The sequence below is a fragment of the Tachypleus tridentatus genome, unplaced genomic scaffold (assembly GCF_004210375.1).
Source record: "Tachypleus tridentatus isolate NWPU-2018 unplaced genomic scaffold, ASM421037v1 Hic_cluster_2, whole genome shotgun sequence".
In the NCBI taxonomy this organism is placed as follows: Eukaryota; Metazoa; Arthropoda; class Merostomata; order Xiphosura; family Limulidae; genus Tachypleus; species Tachypleus tridentatus.
In genome coordinates, this window is record NW_027467782.1 from 44,104,871 (window position 1) to 44,123,136 (window position 18,266).

At 37.8% G+C, this 18,266-nt stretch overlaps 1 protein-coding gene and 1 long non-coding RNA gene across 10 annotated transcripts in view; one reads left to right on the plus strand and one right to left on the minus strand.

Annotated features, from left to right (window-relative positions):
- LOC143243070 (uncharacterized) overlaps positions 1–18,266 on the plus strand; it is a 698,461-nt gene that overhangs the window by 360,949 nt on the left and 319,246 nt on the right. The gene's annotated exons all lie outside the window — the stretch shown is intronic.
- LOC143243072 (uncharacterized) overlaps positions 1–18,266 on the minus strand; it is an 81,185-nt gene that overhangs the window by 33,967 nt on the left and 28,952 nt on the right. The gene's annotated exons all lie outside the window — the stretch shown is intronic.

Consider the following 18,266-nt stretch of genomic DNA (forward strand, 5'->3'; position numbering starts at 1 on the left):
TCTTATAACACAACTGGATTTCACTTTTGAATTACTCTTTCAATAGAGTGAGTCATCAAGTTCACGGTGTTGATCTTCAATATCACTGAATTTCTCACCAGTTTAAGTCTTCAATTTCACTGTCTGTTTTCACACTGTTGGTCATTGACATCACTGTATGTTTCTAAACTATTGGTCTGAAGTTTCACTGGCAGTTTCAACACTGTTGGTCGTTAATTTACTGTTCGCTTGTACACCGTTGGTCTTCACTTTTATTGGCTGTTTCAACACTATTGGCCTTTAATTTCACTGACTGTCTCAACACTGTTGGTTTTCAATTTCAATGTCTGTCTCAACAGTCAACGTCTTCAGTTTTACTAACTTTATCAAGACCTTGGTCTTCGGTTTCACAAACGGTTTGCAGCGTTGTTCAATCTCACGATGTTTATACACAGTGTTGGCCTTCACTTTCAATGGCTGTTGCAGTAGTTTCGGTCATCAATTTCATGGTCTGTTTCAAAACTGTTGGTGTTCACTTTCAATGACTGTCTCAACAGTCAACGTCTTCAATTTAACTAACTTTATCAACACCTTGGTCTTCGGTTTCACTAACGGTTTGCAGTGTTGTTCAATCTCACGATGTTTCAATGGCTGTTTCAGTAACGTCGGTCATCAATTTCATGGTCTGTTTGAAAACTGTTCTTCAGTTTTAGTCCACTTTAAACAGCGAAGATCATCAATTTCACGGTTAGCTTCAGCAGTGCTGATTTTCAGTTGTTTCAATATCTGTTTTTTAACAATGATAGTCTTTAACTTGACTGCGTATTTCAACAGTTTCTCTTATAACACAACTGGATTTCACTTTGAATTACTCTTTCAATAGAGTGAGTCATCAAGTTCACGGTGTTGATCTTCAATATCACTGAATTTCTCACCAGTTTAAGTCTTCAATTTCACTGTTTTCACACTGTTGGTCATTGACATCACTGTATGTTTCTAAACTATTGGTCTGAAGTTTCACTGGCAGTTTCAACACTGTTGGTCGTTAAGTTTACTGTTCGCTTGTACACCGTTGGTCTTCACTTTTATTGGCTGTTTCAACACTATTGGCCTTTACTTTCACTGACTGTCTCAACACTGTTGGTTTTCAATTTCAATGTCTGTCTAGACAGAGTACGTCTTCAGTTTTACTAACTTTATCAACACCTTGGTCTTCGGTTTCACTGACGGTTTGCACAGTTTTGTTCAATTTCACTATGCTTCAACAGTGTTGGTCTTCACTTTCAATGACTGTCTCAACAGTAAACGTCTTCAGTTTAACTTCTTTATCAACACAGCGGTCTTCGGTTTCACTGACGGTTTGCACAGTTTTATTCAATTTCACTATGCTTCATAAGTGTTGGTCTTCACTTTCAATGACTGTCTCAACAGTCAACGTCTTCAGTTTTAGACTAACTTTATCAACACCTTGGTCTTCGGTTTCACTGACGGTTTGCACAGTTTTGTTCAATTTCACTATGCTTCAACAGTGTTGGTCTTCACTTTCAATGGCTGTTGAAGTAGTGTCGGTCATCAATTTCATGGTCTGTTTCAAAACTGTTGGTGTTCAATTTCAATGACTGTCTCAACAGTCAACGTCTTCAAATTTAACTAACTTTAGCAACACCTTGGTCTTCGGTTTCACTAACGGTTTGCAGTGTTGTTCAATCTCACGATGTTTCAATGGCTGTTTCAGTAACGTCGGTCATCAATTTCATGGTCTGTTTCAAATCTGTTCTTTAGTTTCACTCCACTTTTAACAGCGAAGATCATCAATTTCACGGTCAGCTTCAGCAGTGCTGATTTTCAGTTGTTTCAATATCTGTTTTTGAACAATGATAGTCTTTAACTTGACTGCGTATTTCAACAGTTTCTCTTATACACAACTGGATTTCACTTTGAATTACTCTTTCAATAGAGTGAGTCATCAAGTTCACAGTGTTGATCTTCAATATCACTGAATTTCTCACCACTTTAAGTCTTCAATTTCACTGTCTGTTTTTTTTCACACTGTTGGTCATTGACATCACTGTATGTTTCTAAACTATGGTCTGAAGTTTCACTGGCAGTTTTCAACACAGTTGGTCGTTAAATTTACTGTTCGCTTGTACACCGTTGGTCTTCACTTTTATTGGCTATTTCAACACTATTGGTCGTTAAATTTACTGTTCGCTTGTACACCGTTGGTCTTCACTTTTATTGGCTGTTTCATCACTATTGGTCTTTACTTTCACTGACTGTCTCAACACTGTTTGTGTTCAATTTCAATGTCTGTATAGACAGAGTACGTCTTCAGTTTTATTAACTTTATTAACATCTTGGTTTTAGGTTTCACTGACGGTTTGCTCAGTTTTGTTTAATTTCACTATGCTTCAACAGTGTTGGTGTTCACTTTCAATGGCTGTCTGAACAGTCAACGTCTTGAGTTTTACTAACTTTTTTCAACACCTTGGTCTTCGGTTTCACTAACGGTTTACAGCGTTGTTCAATCTCACGATGTTTACACAGTGTTGGCCTTCACTTTCAATGACTGTTGTAGTATTGGCGATCATCAATTTCATGTTATGTTTCAAAACTGTTGGTGTTCAGTTTCAATGACTGTCTCAACAGTCAACGTCTTCAAATTTAACTAACTTTAGCAACACCTTGGTCTTCGGTTTCACTAACGGTTTTGCAGTGTTGTTCAATCTCACGATGTTTATACAGTGTTGGCCTTCACTTTCAATGGCTCTTGCAGTAGTTTCGGTCATCAATTTCATGGTCTGTTTCAAAACTGTTGGTGTTCACTTTTAATGACTGTTTCAACAGTCAACGTCTTCAGTTTTACTAACTTTATCAACACCGGTCTTCGGTTTCACTAACGGTTTGCAGTGTTGTTCAATCTCACGATGTTTCAATGGCTGTTTCAGTAACGTCGGTCATCAATTTCATGGTCTGTTTCAAACTGTTCTTCAGTTTCACTCCACTTTTAACAGCGAAGATCAACAATTTCTCGGTCAGCGTCAGCAGTGCTGATTTTCATTTGTTTCAATATCTGTTTTGAACAATGATAGTCTTTAACTTGAATGCGTATTTCAACAGTGTCTCTGATAACACAACTGGATTTCACTTTGAATTACTCTTTCAATAGAGGTGAGTCATCAAGTTCACGGTGTTGATCTTCAATATCACTGAATTTCTCACCAGTTTAAGTCTTCAATTTCACTGTCTGTTTTCACACTGTTGGTCATTGACATCACTGTATGTTTCTAAACTATTGGTCTGAAGTTTCACTGGCAGTTTCAACACTGTTGGTCGTTAAGTTCACTGTTCGCTTGTACACCGTTGGTCTTCACTTTTATTGGCTGTTTCAACACTATTGGCCTTTACTTTCACTGACTGTCTCAACACTGTTGGTTTTCAATTTCAATGTCTGTCTCGACAGAGTACGTCTTCAGTTTTACTAACTTTATCAACACCTTGGTCTTCGGTTTCACTAAACGGTTTGCAGCAGTTGTTCAATCGCACAATGTATATACAGTGTTGGCCTTCACTTTCAATGGATGTTGCAGTAGTGTCGGTCATCAATTTCATGGTCTGTTTCAAAACTTTTGGTGTTCACTTTCAATGTCTGTCTAGACAGAGTTCGTCTTCAGTTTTACTAACTTTATCAACACCTTGGTCTTCGGTTTCACTGACGGTTTGCACAGTTTTGTTCAATTTCACTATGCTTCAACAGTGTTGGCCTTCACTTTCAATGGTTCTTGCAGTAGTTTCGGTCATCAATTTCATGGTCTGTTTCAAAACTGTTGGTGTTCACTTTTAATGACTGTTTCAACAGTCAACGTCTTCAGTTTTACTAACTTTAGCAAGACCTTGGTCTTCGGTTTCACTAACGGTTTGCAGTGTTGTTCAATCTCACGATGTTTCAATGGCTGTTTCAGTAACGTCGGTCATCAATTTCATGGTCTGTTTCAAAACTGTTGGTGTTCACTTTCAATGACTGTTTCAACAGTCAACGTCTTCAGTTTTACTAACTTTATCAACACCTTGGTCTTCGGTTTCACTGACGGTTTGCAGTGTTGTTCAATCTCACGATGTTTCAATGGCTGTTTCAGTAACGTCGGTCATCAATTTCATGGTCTGTTTCAAAACTGTTCTTCAGTTTCACTCCACTTTTAACAGTGAAGATCATCAATTTCACGGTCAGCTTCAGCAGTGCTGATTTTCAGTTGTTTCAATATCTGTTTTTGCACAATGATAGTCTTTAACTTGACTGCGTATTTCAAAGTTTCTCTTATAACACAACTGGATTTCTTTTGAATTACTCTTTCAATAGAGTGAGTCATCAAGTTGACGGTGTTGATCTTCAATATCACTGAATTTCTCACCAGTTCAAGACTTCAATTTCACTGTCTGTTTTTACACATTGTTGGTCATTGACATCACTGTATGTTTCTAAACTATTGGTCTGAAGTTTCACTGGCAGTTTCAACACTGTTGGTCGTTAAATTTACTGTTCGCTTGTATACCGTTGGTTTCACTTTTATTGGCTGTTTCAACACTATTGGTCTTTACTTTCACTGACTGTCTCAACACTGTTGGTTTTCAATTTCAGTATGTCTGTCTCAACAGAGTACGTCTTCAGTTTTACTAACTTTATCAACACCTTGGTCTTCGGTTTTCACTGACGGTTTGCACAGTTTTATTCAATTTTCACTATGCTTCATCAGTGTTGGTTGTTCACTTTCAATGACTGTCTCAACAGTCAACGTCTTCAATTTAACCAACTTATCAACACCTTGGTCTTTGGTTTCACTGACGGTTTGCACAGTTTTATTCAATTTCACTATGCTTCATAAGTGTTGGTCTTCACTTTCAATGACTGTCTCAACAGTCAACGTCTTCAGTTTTACTAACTTTATCAACACCTTGGTCTTCGGTTTCACTAACGGTTTGCACAGTTTTGTTCAATTTCACTATGCTTCAACAGTGTTGGTCTTCACTTTCAATGGCTGTTGAAGTAGTGTCGGTCATCAATTTCATGGTCTGTTTCAAAACTGTTGGTGTTCATTTTCAATGACTGTCTCAACAGTCAACGTCTTCAAATTTAACTAACTTTAGCAACACCTTGGTCTTCGGTTTCACGGACGGTTTCCAGTGTTGTTCAATCTCACGATGTTTCAATGGCTGTTTCAGTAACGTCGGTCATCAATTTCATGGTCTGTTTCAAAACTGTTCTTCAGTTTCACTCCACTTTTAACAGTGAAGATCATCAATTTCACGGTCAGCTTCAGCAGTGCTGATTTTCAGTTGTTTCAATATCTGTTTTTGAACAATGATAGTCTTTAACTTGACTGCGTATTTCAAAAGTTTCTCTTATAACACAACTGGATTTCACTTTGAATTACTCTTTCAATAGAGTGAGTCATCAAGTTCACGGTGTTGATCTTCAATATCACTGAATTTCTCACCAGTTTAAGTCTTCAATTTCACTGTCTGTTTTCACACTGTTGGTCATTGACATCACTGTATGTTTCTAAACTATTGGTCTGAAGTTTCACTGGCAGTTTCAACACTGTTGGTCGTTAAGTTTACTGTTCGCTTGTACACCGTTGGTCTTCACTTTTATTGGCTGTTTCAACACTATTGGCCTTTACTTTCACTGACTGTCTCAACACTGTTGGTTTTCAATTTCAATGTCTGTCTAGACAGAGTACGTCTTCAGTTTTACTAACTTTATCAACACCTTGGTTTTCGGTTTCACTGACGGTTTGCACAGTTTTGTTCAATTTCACTATGCTTCAACAGTGTTGGTCTTCACTTTCAATGACTGTCTTAACAGTCAACGTCTTCAGTTTTACTAACTTTATCAACACCTTGGTCTTCGGTTTCACTAACGGTTTGCAGCGTTGTTCAATCTCACGATGTTTACACAGTGTTGGCCTTCACTTTCAATGGCTGTTGTAGTAGTGTCGGTCATCAATTTCATGGTCTGTTTCAAAACTGTTGGTGTTCACTTTCAATGACTGTCTCAACAGTCAACGTCTTCAAATTAACTAACTTTATCAACACCTTGGTCTTCGGTTTCACTAACGGTTTGCAGTGTTGTTCAATCTCACGATGTTTATACAGTGTTAGTCTTCACTTTCAATGGCTCTTGCAGTAGTTTCGGTCATCAATTTCATGGTCTGTTTCAAAACTGTTGGTGTTCACTTTCAATGACTGTTTCAACAGTCAACGTCTTCAGTTTTACTAACTTTATCAACACCTTGGTCTTCGGTTTCACTAACGGTTTGCAGTGTTGTTCAATCTCACGATGTTTCAATGGCTGTTTCAGTAACGTCGGTCATCAATTTCATGGTCTGTTTCAAAACTGTTCTTCAGTTTCACTCCACTTTTAACAGTGAAGATCATCAATTTCACGGTCAGCTTCAGCAGTGCTGATTTTCAGTTGTTTCAATATCTGTTTTTGAACAATGATAGTCTTTAACTTGACTGCGTATTTCAACATTGTCTCTTATAACACAACTGGATTTCACTTTGAATTACTCTTTCAATAGAGTGAGTCATCAAGTTCACGGTGTTGATCTTCAATATCACTGAATTTCTCACCAGTTTAAGTCTTCAATTTCACTGTCTGTTTTCACACTGTTGGTCATTGACATCACTGTATGTTTCTAAACTATTGGTCTGAAGTTTCACTGGCAGTTTCAACACTGTTGGTTGTTAAGTTTACTGTTCGCTTGTACACCGTTGGTCTTCACTTTTTTATTGGCTGTTTCAACACTATTGGCCTTTAATTTCACTGACTGTCTCAACACTGTTTGTCTTCAATTTCAATGTCTGTCTAGACAGAGTACGTCTTCAGTTTTACTAACTTTATCAACACCTTGGTCTTCGGTTTCACTAACGGTTTGCAGCGTTGTTCAATCTCACGATGTTTATACAGTGTTGGCCTTCACTTTCAATGGCTGTTGCAGTAGTTTCGGTCATCAATTTCATGGTCTGTTTCAAAACTGTTGGTGTTCACTTTCAATGACTGTCTCAACAGTTAACGTCTTCAGTTTTACTAACTTTATCAACACCTGGTCTTCGGTTTCACTGACGGTTTGCACAGTTTTGTTCAATTTCACTATGCTTCAACAGTGTTGGTGTTTCACTTTTAATGGCTGTCTCAACAGTCAACGTCTTCAGTTTTACTAACTTTATCAACACCTTGGTCTTCGGTTTCACTGACGGTTTGAACATTTTTGTTCAATTTCACGATGTTCAACAGTGTTGGTCTTCACTTTCAATGGCTCTTGCAGTAGTTTCGGTCATCAATTTCATGGTCTCTTTCAAAACTGTTGGTGTTCACTTTCAATGACTGTCTCAACAGTCAACGTCTTCAGTTTTACTAACTTTATCAACACCTTGGTCTTCGGTTTCACTAACGGTTTGCAGTGTTGTTCAATCTCACGATGTTTCAATGGCTGTTTCAGTAACGTCGGTCATCAATTTCATGGTCTGTTTCAAAACTGTTCTTCAGTTTCACTCCACTTTTAACAGTGAAGATCATCAATTTCACGGTCAGCTTCAGCAGTGCTGATTTTCAGTTGTTTCAATATCTGTTTTGAACAATGATAGTCTTTAACTTGAGTGCGTATTTTAACATTGTCTCTTATAACACAACTGGATTTCACTTTGAATTACTCTTTCAATAGAGTGAGTCATCAAGTTCACGGTGTTGATCTTCAATATCACTGAATTTCTCACCAGTTTATGTCTTCAATTTCACTGTCTGTTTTCACACTGTTGGTTATTGACATCACTGTATTTTTCTAAACTATTGGTCTGAAGTTTCACTGGCACTTTACACACTGTTGGTCGTTAAGTTCACTGTTCGCTTCAACACCATTGGTCTTCACTTTTGTTGGCTGTTTCAACACTATTGGTCTTTACTTTCACTGACTGTCTCAACACTGTTGATTTTCAATTTCAATGTCTGTCTAGACAGAGTACGTCTTCAGTTTTACTAACTTTATCAACACCTTGGTCTTCGGTTTCACTGACGGTTTGCTTTGTTTTGTTTAATTTCACTATGCTTCAACAGTGTTGGCCTTCACTTTCAAATGCTCTTGCAGTAGTTTCGGTCATCAATTTCATGGTCTGTTTCAAAACTGTTGGTGTTCACTTTCAATGACTGTCAAAACAGTCAACGTCTTCAAATTTAACTAACTTTAGCAACACCTTGGTCTTCGGTTTCACTAACGGTTTTTAGTGTTGTTTAATCTCACGATGTTTCAATGGCGGTTTCAGTAACGTCGGTCATCAATTTCATGGTCTGTTTCAAAACTGTTGGTGTTCACTTTCAATGTCTGTCTAGACAGAGTACGTCTTCAGTTTTACTAACTTTATCAACACCTTGGTCATCGCTTTCACTGACGGTTTGCACAGTTTTATTCAATTTCACTATGCTTCATCAGTGTTGGTCTTCACTTTCAATGAGTGTCTCAACAGTCAACGTCTTCAAATTAACTAACTTTATCAACACCTTGGTCTTCGGTTTCACTAACGGTTTGCAGTGTTGTTCAATCTCACGATGTTTCAATGGCTGTTTCAGTAACGTCGGTCATCAATTTCATGGTCTGTTTCAAAACTGTTCTTCAGTTTCACTCCACATTAAAAAGCGAAGATCATCAATTTCACGGTCAGCTTCAGCAGTGCTGATTTTCAGTTGTTTCAATATCTGTTTTTGAACAATGATAGTCTTTAACTTGAGTGCGTATTTCAACAGTGTCTCTTATAACACAACTGGATTTCACTTTGAATTACTCTTTCAATAGAGTGAGTCATCAAGTTCACGGTGTTGATCTTCAATATCACTGAATTTCTCACCAGTTTAAGTCTTCAATTTCACTGTCTGTTTTCACACTGTTGGTCATTGACATCACTGTATGTTTCTAAACTATTGGTCTGAAGTTTCACTGGCAGTTTCAACACTGTTGGTCGTTAAATTTACTGTTCGCTTGTACACCGTTGGTCTTCACTTTTATTGGCTGTTTCAACACTATTGGCCTTTACTTTCACTGACTGTCTCAACACTGTTGGTTTTCAATTTCAATGTCTGTCTAGACAGAGTACGTCTTCAGTTTTACTAACTTTATCAACACCTTGGTCTTCGGTTTCACTGACGGTTTGCACAGTTTTATTCAATTTCACTATGCTTCATCAGTGTTGGTCTTCACTTTGAATGAGTGTCTCAACAGTCAACATCTTCAGTTTTACTAACTTTATCAACACCTTGGTCTTCGGTTTCACTGACGGTTCGTACAGTTTTGTTCAATTTCACTATGCTTCATCAATGTTGGTCTTCACTTTCAATGGCTCTTGCAGTAGTTTCGGTCATCAATTTCATGGTCTGTTTCAAAACTGTTGGTGTTCACTTTCAATGACTGTCTCAACAGTCAACGTCTTCAAATTTAACTAATTTAGCAACACCTTGGTCTTCGGTTTCACTGACGGTTTGCACAGTTTTGTTCAATTTCACTATGCTTCAACAGTGTTGGTGTTCACTTTCAATGGCTGTCTGAACAGTCAACGTCTTGAGTTTTACTAACTTTATCAACACCTTGGTCTTCGGTTTCACTAACGGTTTGCAACGTTGTTCAATCTCACGATGTTTATACAGTGTTGGTCTTCACTTTCAATGACTGTCTCAACAGTCAACGTCTTGAGTTTTACTAACTTTATCAACACCTTGGTCTTCGGTTTCACTAACGGTTTGCAACGTTGTTCAATCTCACGATGTTTATACAGTCTTGGCCTTCACTTTCAAAGGCTGTTGCAGTAGTGTCGGTCATCAATTTCATGGTCTGTTTCAAAACTGTTGGTGTTCACTTTCAATGACTGTCTCAACAGTCAACGTCTTCAGTTTTACTAACTTTATCAACACCTTGGTCTTCGGTTTAACTGACGGTTTGCAGTGTTGTTCAATCTCACGATGTTTCAATGGCTGTTTCAGTAACGTCGGTCATCAATTTCATGGTCTGTTTCAAAAGTGTTCTTCAGTTTAACTCCACTTTTAACAGCGAAGATCATCAATTTCACGGTCAGCTTCAGCAGTGCTGATTTTCAGTTGTTTCAATATCTGTTTTTGAACAATGATAGTCTTTAACTTGACTGCGTATTTCAACAGTTTCTCTTATAACACAACTGGATTTCACTTTGAATTACTCTTTCAATAGAGTGAGTCATCAAGTTCACGGTGTTGATCTTCAATATCACTGAATTTCTCACCAGTTTAAGTCTTCAATTTCACTGTCTGTTTTCACACTGTTGGTCATTGACATCACTGTATGTTTCTAAACTATTGGTCTGAAGTTTCACTGGCAGTTTCAACACTGTTGGTCGTTAAGTTTACTGTTCGCTTGTACACCGTTGGTGTTCACCTTTATTGGCTATTTCAACACTATTGGTCTATACTTTCACTGACTGTCTCAACACTGTTAGTTTTCAATTTCAATGTCTGTCTGGACAGAGTACGTCTTCAGTTTTCCTAACTTTATCAACACCTTGGTCATCGGTTTCACTGACGGTTTGCACAGTTTCATTCAATTTCACTATGCTTCATCAGTGTTGGTCTTCACTTTCAATGACTGTCTGAACAGTCAACGTCTTCAGTTTTACTAACTTTATCAACACCTTGGTCTTCGGCTTCAGAAACGGTTTGCAGCGTTGTTCAATCTCACGATGTTTATACAGTGTTGACCTTCACTTTCAATGGCTCTTCCAGTAGTTTAAGTAATGAATTTCATGGTCTGTTTCAATACTGTTGATGTTCACTTTTAATGACTGTTTCAACAGTCAACGTCTTCAGTTTTACTAACTTTATCAACACCTTGGTCATCGGTTTCACTGACGGTTTGCACAGTTTTATTCAATTTCACTATACTTCAACAGTGTTGGTCTTCACTTTCAATGACTGTCTCAACAGTCAACGTCTTCAGTTTTACTAACTTTATCAACACCTTGGTCTTCGGTTTCACTAACGGTTTGCAGCGTTGTTCAATCTCACGATGTTTATACAGTGTTGGCCTTCACTTTCAATGGCTCTTCCAGTAGTGTCGGTCATCAATTTCATGGTCTGTTTCAAAACTGTTGGTGTTCACTTTCAATGTCTGTCTAGACAGAGTACGTCTTCAGTTTTATTATTTTTATCAACACCTTGGTCTTCGGTTTCACGGACGGTTTGCAGTGTTGTTCAATCTCACGATGTTTCAATGGCTGTTTCAGTAACGTCGGTCATCAATTTCATAGTCTGTTTCAAAACTGTTCTTCAGTTTCACTCCACTTTTAACAGTGAAGATCATCAATTTAACGGTCAGCTTCAGCAGTGCTGATTTTCAGTTGCTACAATATCTGTTTTTGAACAATGACAGTCTTTAACTTGAGTGCGTATTTCAACAGTGTCTCTTATAACACAACTGGATTTCACTTTGAATTACTCTTTCAGTAGAGTGAGTCATCAAGTTCACGGTATTGATCTTCAATATCACTGAATTTCTCACCAGTTTAAGACTTCAATTTCACTGTCTGTTTTCACACTGTTGGTCATTGACATCACTGTATGTTTCTAAACTATTGGTCTGAAGTTTCACTGGCAGTTTCAACACTGTTGGTTGTTAAGTTCACTGTTCGCTTGTACACCGTTGTCTTCACTTTTATTGGATGTTTCAACACTATTGGCCTTTACTTTCACTGACTGTCTCAACACTGTTGGTTTTCAATTTCAATGTCTGTCAAGACAGAGTACGTCTTCAGTTTTACCAACTTTATCAGCACCTTGGTCTTCGGTTTCACTGACGGTTTGCACAGATTTGTTCAATTTCACTATGCTTCAACAGAATTGGTCTTCACTTTCAATGACTTTTCTCAATAGTCAACGTCTTCAGTTTTAGTAACTTTATCAACACCTTGGTCTTCGGTTTCACTAACGGTTTGCACAGATTTGTTCAATTTCACTATGCTTCAACAGTGTTGGTCTTAACCTTCAATGACTGTCTCAACAGTGAACGTCTTCAGTTTTAGTAACTTTATTAACACCTTGGTCTTCGGTTTCACTAACGGTTTGCAGCGTTGTTCAATCTCACGATGTTTATACAGTGTTGAACTTCACTTTCAATGGCTCTTGCAGTAGTTTCAGTCATCAATTTCACGGTCTGTTTCTAAACTGTTGGTGTTCACTTTGAATGACTGTCTCAACAGTCAATGTCTTCAGTTTTACTAACTTTATCTTCACCTTGGTCTTCGGTTTCCCTGACGGTTTGCACAGTGTTTTTCAATCTCACAATGTTTCAACAGTGTTGGTTTTCACTTTCAATGGCTGTTGCAGTAGTGTCGGTAATAAACTTCACGGTCTGGTTCAAAACTCTTGGTGTTCACTTTGAATGACTGTCTCAACAGTCAATATCTGAAGTTTTACTAACTTTATCTTCACCTTGGTCTTCGGTTTCACTGACGGTTTGCACAGTGTTGTTCAATCTCACTATGTTTCAACAGTGTTGGTTTTCACTTTCAATGGCTTTTGCAGTAGTGTCGGTCATAAACTTCACGTTATGGTTCAAAACTGTTGGAGTTCACGTTGAATGACTGTCTCAACAGTCAATGTCTTCAGTTTTACTAACTTTATCAACACCTTGGTCTTCGGTTTCACTAACGGTTCGCAGTGTTGTTGAATCTCACGATGTTTCAATGGCTGTTTCAGTAACGTCGGTAATCAATTTCATGGTCTGACTCAAAACTGTTCTTCAGTTTCACTCCACTTTTAACAGTGAAGATCATCAATTTCACGGTCAGCTTCAGCAGTGCTGATTTTCAGTTGTTTCAATATCTGTTTTTGAACAATGATAGTCTTTAACTTGAGTGCGTATTTCAACAGTGTCTCTTATAACACAACTGGATTTCACTTTGAATTACTCTTTCAATAGAGTGAGTCATCAAGTTCACGGTGTTGATCTTCAATATCACTGAATTTCTCACCAGTTTAAGTCTTCAATTTCACTGTCTGTTTTCACACTGTTGGTCATTGACATCACTGTATGTTTCTAAACTATTGGTCTGAAGTTTCACTGGCAGTTTCAACACTGTTGGTCGTTAAGTTTACTGTTCGCTTGTACACCGTTGGTCTTCACTTTTATTGGCTGTTTCAACACTATTGGTCTATACTTTCACTGACTGTCTCAACACTGTTAGTTTTCAATTTCAATGTCTGTCTGGACAGAGTACGTCTTCAGTTTTACAAACTTTATCAACACCTTGGTCTTCGGTTTCACTGACGGTTTGCACAGTTTTGTTCAATTTCACTATGCTTCAACAGTGTTGGTTTTCACTTTCAATGACTGTCTCAACAGTCAACGTCTTCAGTTTTACTAACTTTATCAACACCTTGGTCTTCGGTTTCACTGACGGTTTGCACAGTTTTATTCAATTTCACTATGCTTCATCAGTGTTGGTCTTCACTTTCAATGACTGTCTGAACAGTCAACGTCTTCAGTTTTACTAACTTTATCAACACCTTGGTCTTCCACTTCAGAAACGGTTTGCAGCGTTGTTCAATCTCACGATGTTTATACAGTGTTGACCTTCACTTTCAATGGCTCTTCCAGTAGTTTCAGTAATCAATTTCATGGTCTGTTTCAATACTGTTGATGTTCACTTTTAATGACTGTTTCAACAGTCAACGTCTTCAGTTTTACTAACTTTATCAACACCTTGGTCTTCGGTTTCACTGACGGTTTGCACAGTTTTGTTCAATTTCACTATGCTTCACCAGTGTTGGTCTTCACTTTCAATGACTGTCTCAACAGTCAACGTCTTCAGTTTTACTAACTTTATCAACACCTTGGTCTTCGGTTTCACTAACGGTTTGCAGCGTTGTTCAATCTCACGATGTTTATACAGTGTTGGCCTTCACTTTCAATGGCTCTTCCAGTAGTGTCGGTCATCAATTTCATGGTCTGTTTCAAAACTGTTGGTGTTCACTTTCAATGTCTGTCTAGACAGAGTACGTCTTCAGTTTTACTAACTTTATCAACACCTTGGTCTTCGGTTTCACGGACGGTTTGCAGTGTTGTTCAATCTCACGATGTTTCAATGGCTGTTTCAGTAACGTCGGTCATCAATTTCATGGTCTGTTTCAAAACTGTTCTTCAGTTTCACTCCACTTTTAACAGTGAAGATCATCAATTTCACGGTCAGCTTCAGCAGTGCTGATTTTCAGTTGCTTCAATATCTGTTTTTGAACAATGACAGTCTTTAACTTGAGTGCGTATTTCAACAGTGTCTCTTATAACACAACTGGATTTCACTTTGAATTACTCTTTCAGTAGAGTGAGTCATCAAGTTCACGGTATTGATCTTCAATATCACTGAATTTCTCACCAGTTTAAGTCTTCAATTTCACTGTCTGTTTTCACACTGTTGGTCATTGACATCACTGTATGTTTCTAAACTATTGGTCTGAAGTTTCACTGGCAGTTTCAACACTGTTGGTCGTTAAGTTTACTGTTCGCTTGTACACCGTTGGTCTTCACTTTTATTGGCTGTTTCAACACTATTGGTCTATACTTTCACTGACTGTCTCAACACTGTTAGTTTTCAATTTCAATGTCTGTCTGGACAGAGTACGTCTTCAGTTTTACAAACTTTATCAACACCTAAGTCTTCGGTTTCACTGACGGTTTGCACAGTTTTGTTCAATTTCACTATGCTTCAACAGTGTTGGTTTTCACTTTCAATGACTGTCTCAACAGTCAACGTCTTCAGTTTTACTAACTTTATCAACACCTTGGTCATCGGTTTCACTGACGGTTTGCACAGTTTTATTCAATTTCACTATGCTTCATCAGTGTTGGTCTTCACTTTCAATGACTGTCTGAACAGTCAACGTCTTCAGTTTTACTAACTTTATCAACACCTTGGTCTTCGACTTCAGAAACGGTTTGCAGCGTTGTTCAATCTCACGATGTTTATACAGTGTTGACCTTCACTTTCAATGGCTCTTCCAGTAGTTTCAGTAATCAATTTCATGGTCTGTTTCAATACTGTTGATGTTCACTTTTACTGACTGTTTCAACAGTCAACGCCTTCAGTTTTACTAACTTTATCAACACCTTGGTCTTCGGTTTCACTGACGGTTTGCACAGTTTTGTTCAATTTCACTATGCTTCATCAGTGTTGGTCTTCACTTTCAATGACTGTCTCAACAGTCAACGTCTTCAGTTTTACTAACTTTATCAACACCTTGGTCTTCGGTTTCACTAACGGTTTGCAGCGTTGTTCAATCTCACGATGTTTATACAGTGTTGGCCTTCACTTTCAATGGCTCTTCCAGTAGTGTCGGTCATCAATTTCATGGTCTGTTTCAAAACTGTTGGTGTTCACTTTCAATGTCTGTCTAGACAGAGTACGTCTTCAGTTTTATTATTTTTATCAACACCTTGGTCTTTGGTTTCACGGACGGTTTGCAGTGTTGTTCAATCTCACGATGTTTCAATGGCTGTTTCAGTAACGTCGGTCATCAATTTCACGGTCAGCTTCAGCAGTTGTGATTTTCAGTTGTTTCAATATCTGTTTTTGAACAATGACAGTCTTTAACTTGAGTGCGTATTTCAACAGTGTCTCTTATAACACAACTGGATTTCACTTTGAATTACTCTTTCAATAGAGTGAGTCATCAAGTTCACGGTGTTGATCTTCAATATCACTGAATTTCTCACCAGTTTAAGTCTTCAATTTCACTGTCTGTTTTCACACTGTTGGTCATTGACATCACTGTATGTTTCTAAACTATTGGTCTGAAGTTTCACTGGCAGTTTCAACACTGTTGGTCGTTAAGTTTACTGTTCGCTTGTACACCGTTGGTCTTCACTTTTATTGGCTGTTTCAACACTATTGGCCTTTACTTTCACTGACTGTCTCAACACTGTTGGTTTTCAATTTCAATGTCTGTCAAGACAGAGTACGTCTTCAGTTTTACTAACTTTATCAACACCTTGGTCTTCGGTTTCACTGACGGTTTGCACAGTTTTGTTCAATTTCACTATGCTTCAACAGAGTTGGTCTTCACTTTCAATGACTTTTCTCAATAGTCAACGTCTTCAGTTTTAGTAACTTTATCAATACCTTGGTCTTCGGTTTCACTAACGGTTTGCACAGTTTTGTTCAATTTCACTATGCTTCAACAGTGTTGGTCTTAACCTTCAATGACTGTCTCAACAGTGAACGTCTTCAGTTTTAGTAACTTTATTAACACCTTGGTCTTCGGTTTCACTAACGGTTTGCAGCGTTGTTCAATCTCACGATGTTTATACAGTGTTGAACTTCACTTTCAATGGCTCTTGCAGTAGTTTCAGTCATCAATTTCACGGTCTGTTTCTAAACTGTTGGTGTTCACTTTGAATGACTGTCTCAACAGTCAATGTCTTCAGTTTTACTAACTTTATCTTCACCTTGGTCTTCGGTTTCACTGACGGTTTGCACAGATTTGTTCAATTTCACTATGCTTCAACAGAGTTGGTCGTCACTTTCAATGACTTTTTTCAATAGTCAACGTCTTCAGTTTTACTAACTTTATCAACACCTTTGTCATCGGTTTCACTGACGGTTTGCACAGTTTTATTCAATTTCACTATACTTTATCAGTGTTGGTCTTTACTTTCAATGACTGTCTCAACAGTGAACGTCTTCAGTTTTAGTAACTTTATTAACACCTTGGTCTTCGGTTTCACTAACGGTTTGCAGCGTTGTTCAATCTCACGATGTTTATACAGTGTTGAACTTCACTTTCAATGGCTCTTGCAGTAGTTTCAGTCATCAATTTCACGGTCTGTTTCTAAACTGTTGGTGTTCACTTTGAATGACTGTCTCAACAGTCAACGTCTTCAGTTTTACTAACTTTATCAACACCTTGGTCTTCGGTTTCACTAACGGTTTGCAGCGTTGTTCAATCTCACGATGTTTATACAGTGTTGGCCTTCACTTTCAATGGCTGTTGCAGTAGTGTCGGTCATCAATTTCATGGTCTGTTTCAAAACTGTTGGTGTTCACTTTGAATGACTCTCTCACCAGTCAACGTCTTCAGTTTTACTAACTTTATCGATATCTTGGGCTTCAGTTTCACTTACGGTTTGCAGTGTTGTTCAATCTCACGATGTTTCAATGGCTGTTTCAGTAACGTCGGTCATCAATTTCATGGTCTGTTTCAAAACTGTTCTTCACTTTGAACAGTAGATATCTTCAATTTCACGGGTAGCTTCAGCAGTGCTGATTTTCAGTTGTTTCAATATCTGTTTTTGAACAATGTTAGTCTTTAACTTGACTGTGTATTTCAACAGTGTGTCTTATAACACAACTGGTTTTCACTTTTAATTACTCTTTCAATTGAGTCATCGAGTTCACGGTGTTCATCTTCAGTATCACTGAATATCTCACCAGTTTAAGTCTTCAATTTCACTGTCTGTTTTCACACTTTTCGTCTTTGACATCACTATATGTTTTAACACTATTGGTTTGAAGTTTCACTGGCTGTTTCAACACTGTTGGTCGTCAAGTTTACTGTTCTCTTATACACTGTTGGTCTTTACTTTACTCTGTTCCAACATTGTTGGTCTTTCGTTTCACTGACTTTTTAAATTGTTGATCTTCACCTTCACTGTTTCAACACTGTTGGTCTTAAAATTCACTGATTTAACACTATTGGTCTGCAGTTTCACTGGCTGTTTCAACAGTTTAAGTCTTCAATTTCTCTGTCTATTTCAACCTCATTCAACATCGTAGGTTTTTTAATTTCACTCTCTGTTCCAACACTGTTGGTTTACACTTTCATTTAATATTTCATCAGTTGAGGTCTTCAATTTCACTGTCCGTTTCACAGGAGTGGATCTTCACATTCATTTACTGTTTCATCACTGCTAACCTTCATTTTAACTGATTGTTTTCACATTATTAGTGTTCAATTTCACTGCCCGTTCAACACAGTGGATCTTCACTTTTATTAACTGTTTTTACACTGTTGTTCTTCAATTTCACTGTGTGTTGCAACACTAATGGTGGTATGTTTTTCTGTTTGTGTCGACACAATTGGTTTGAAGTTTGAATTTTTTTTAACACTATCGGTATTCACTTTAATTGACTGTTGCACACTGTTAGTCTTCACTTTCACTTTCAACAGTGTTGTTCTTCAGTTTCAGTGACTATTTTCACACTATTGGTCTTCACTTTCACTT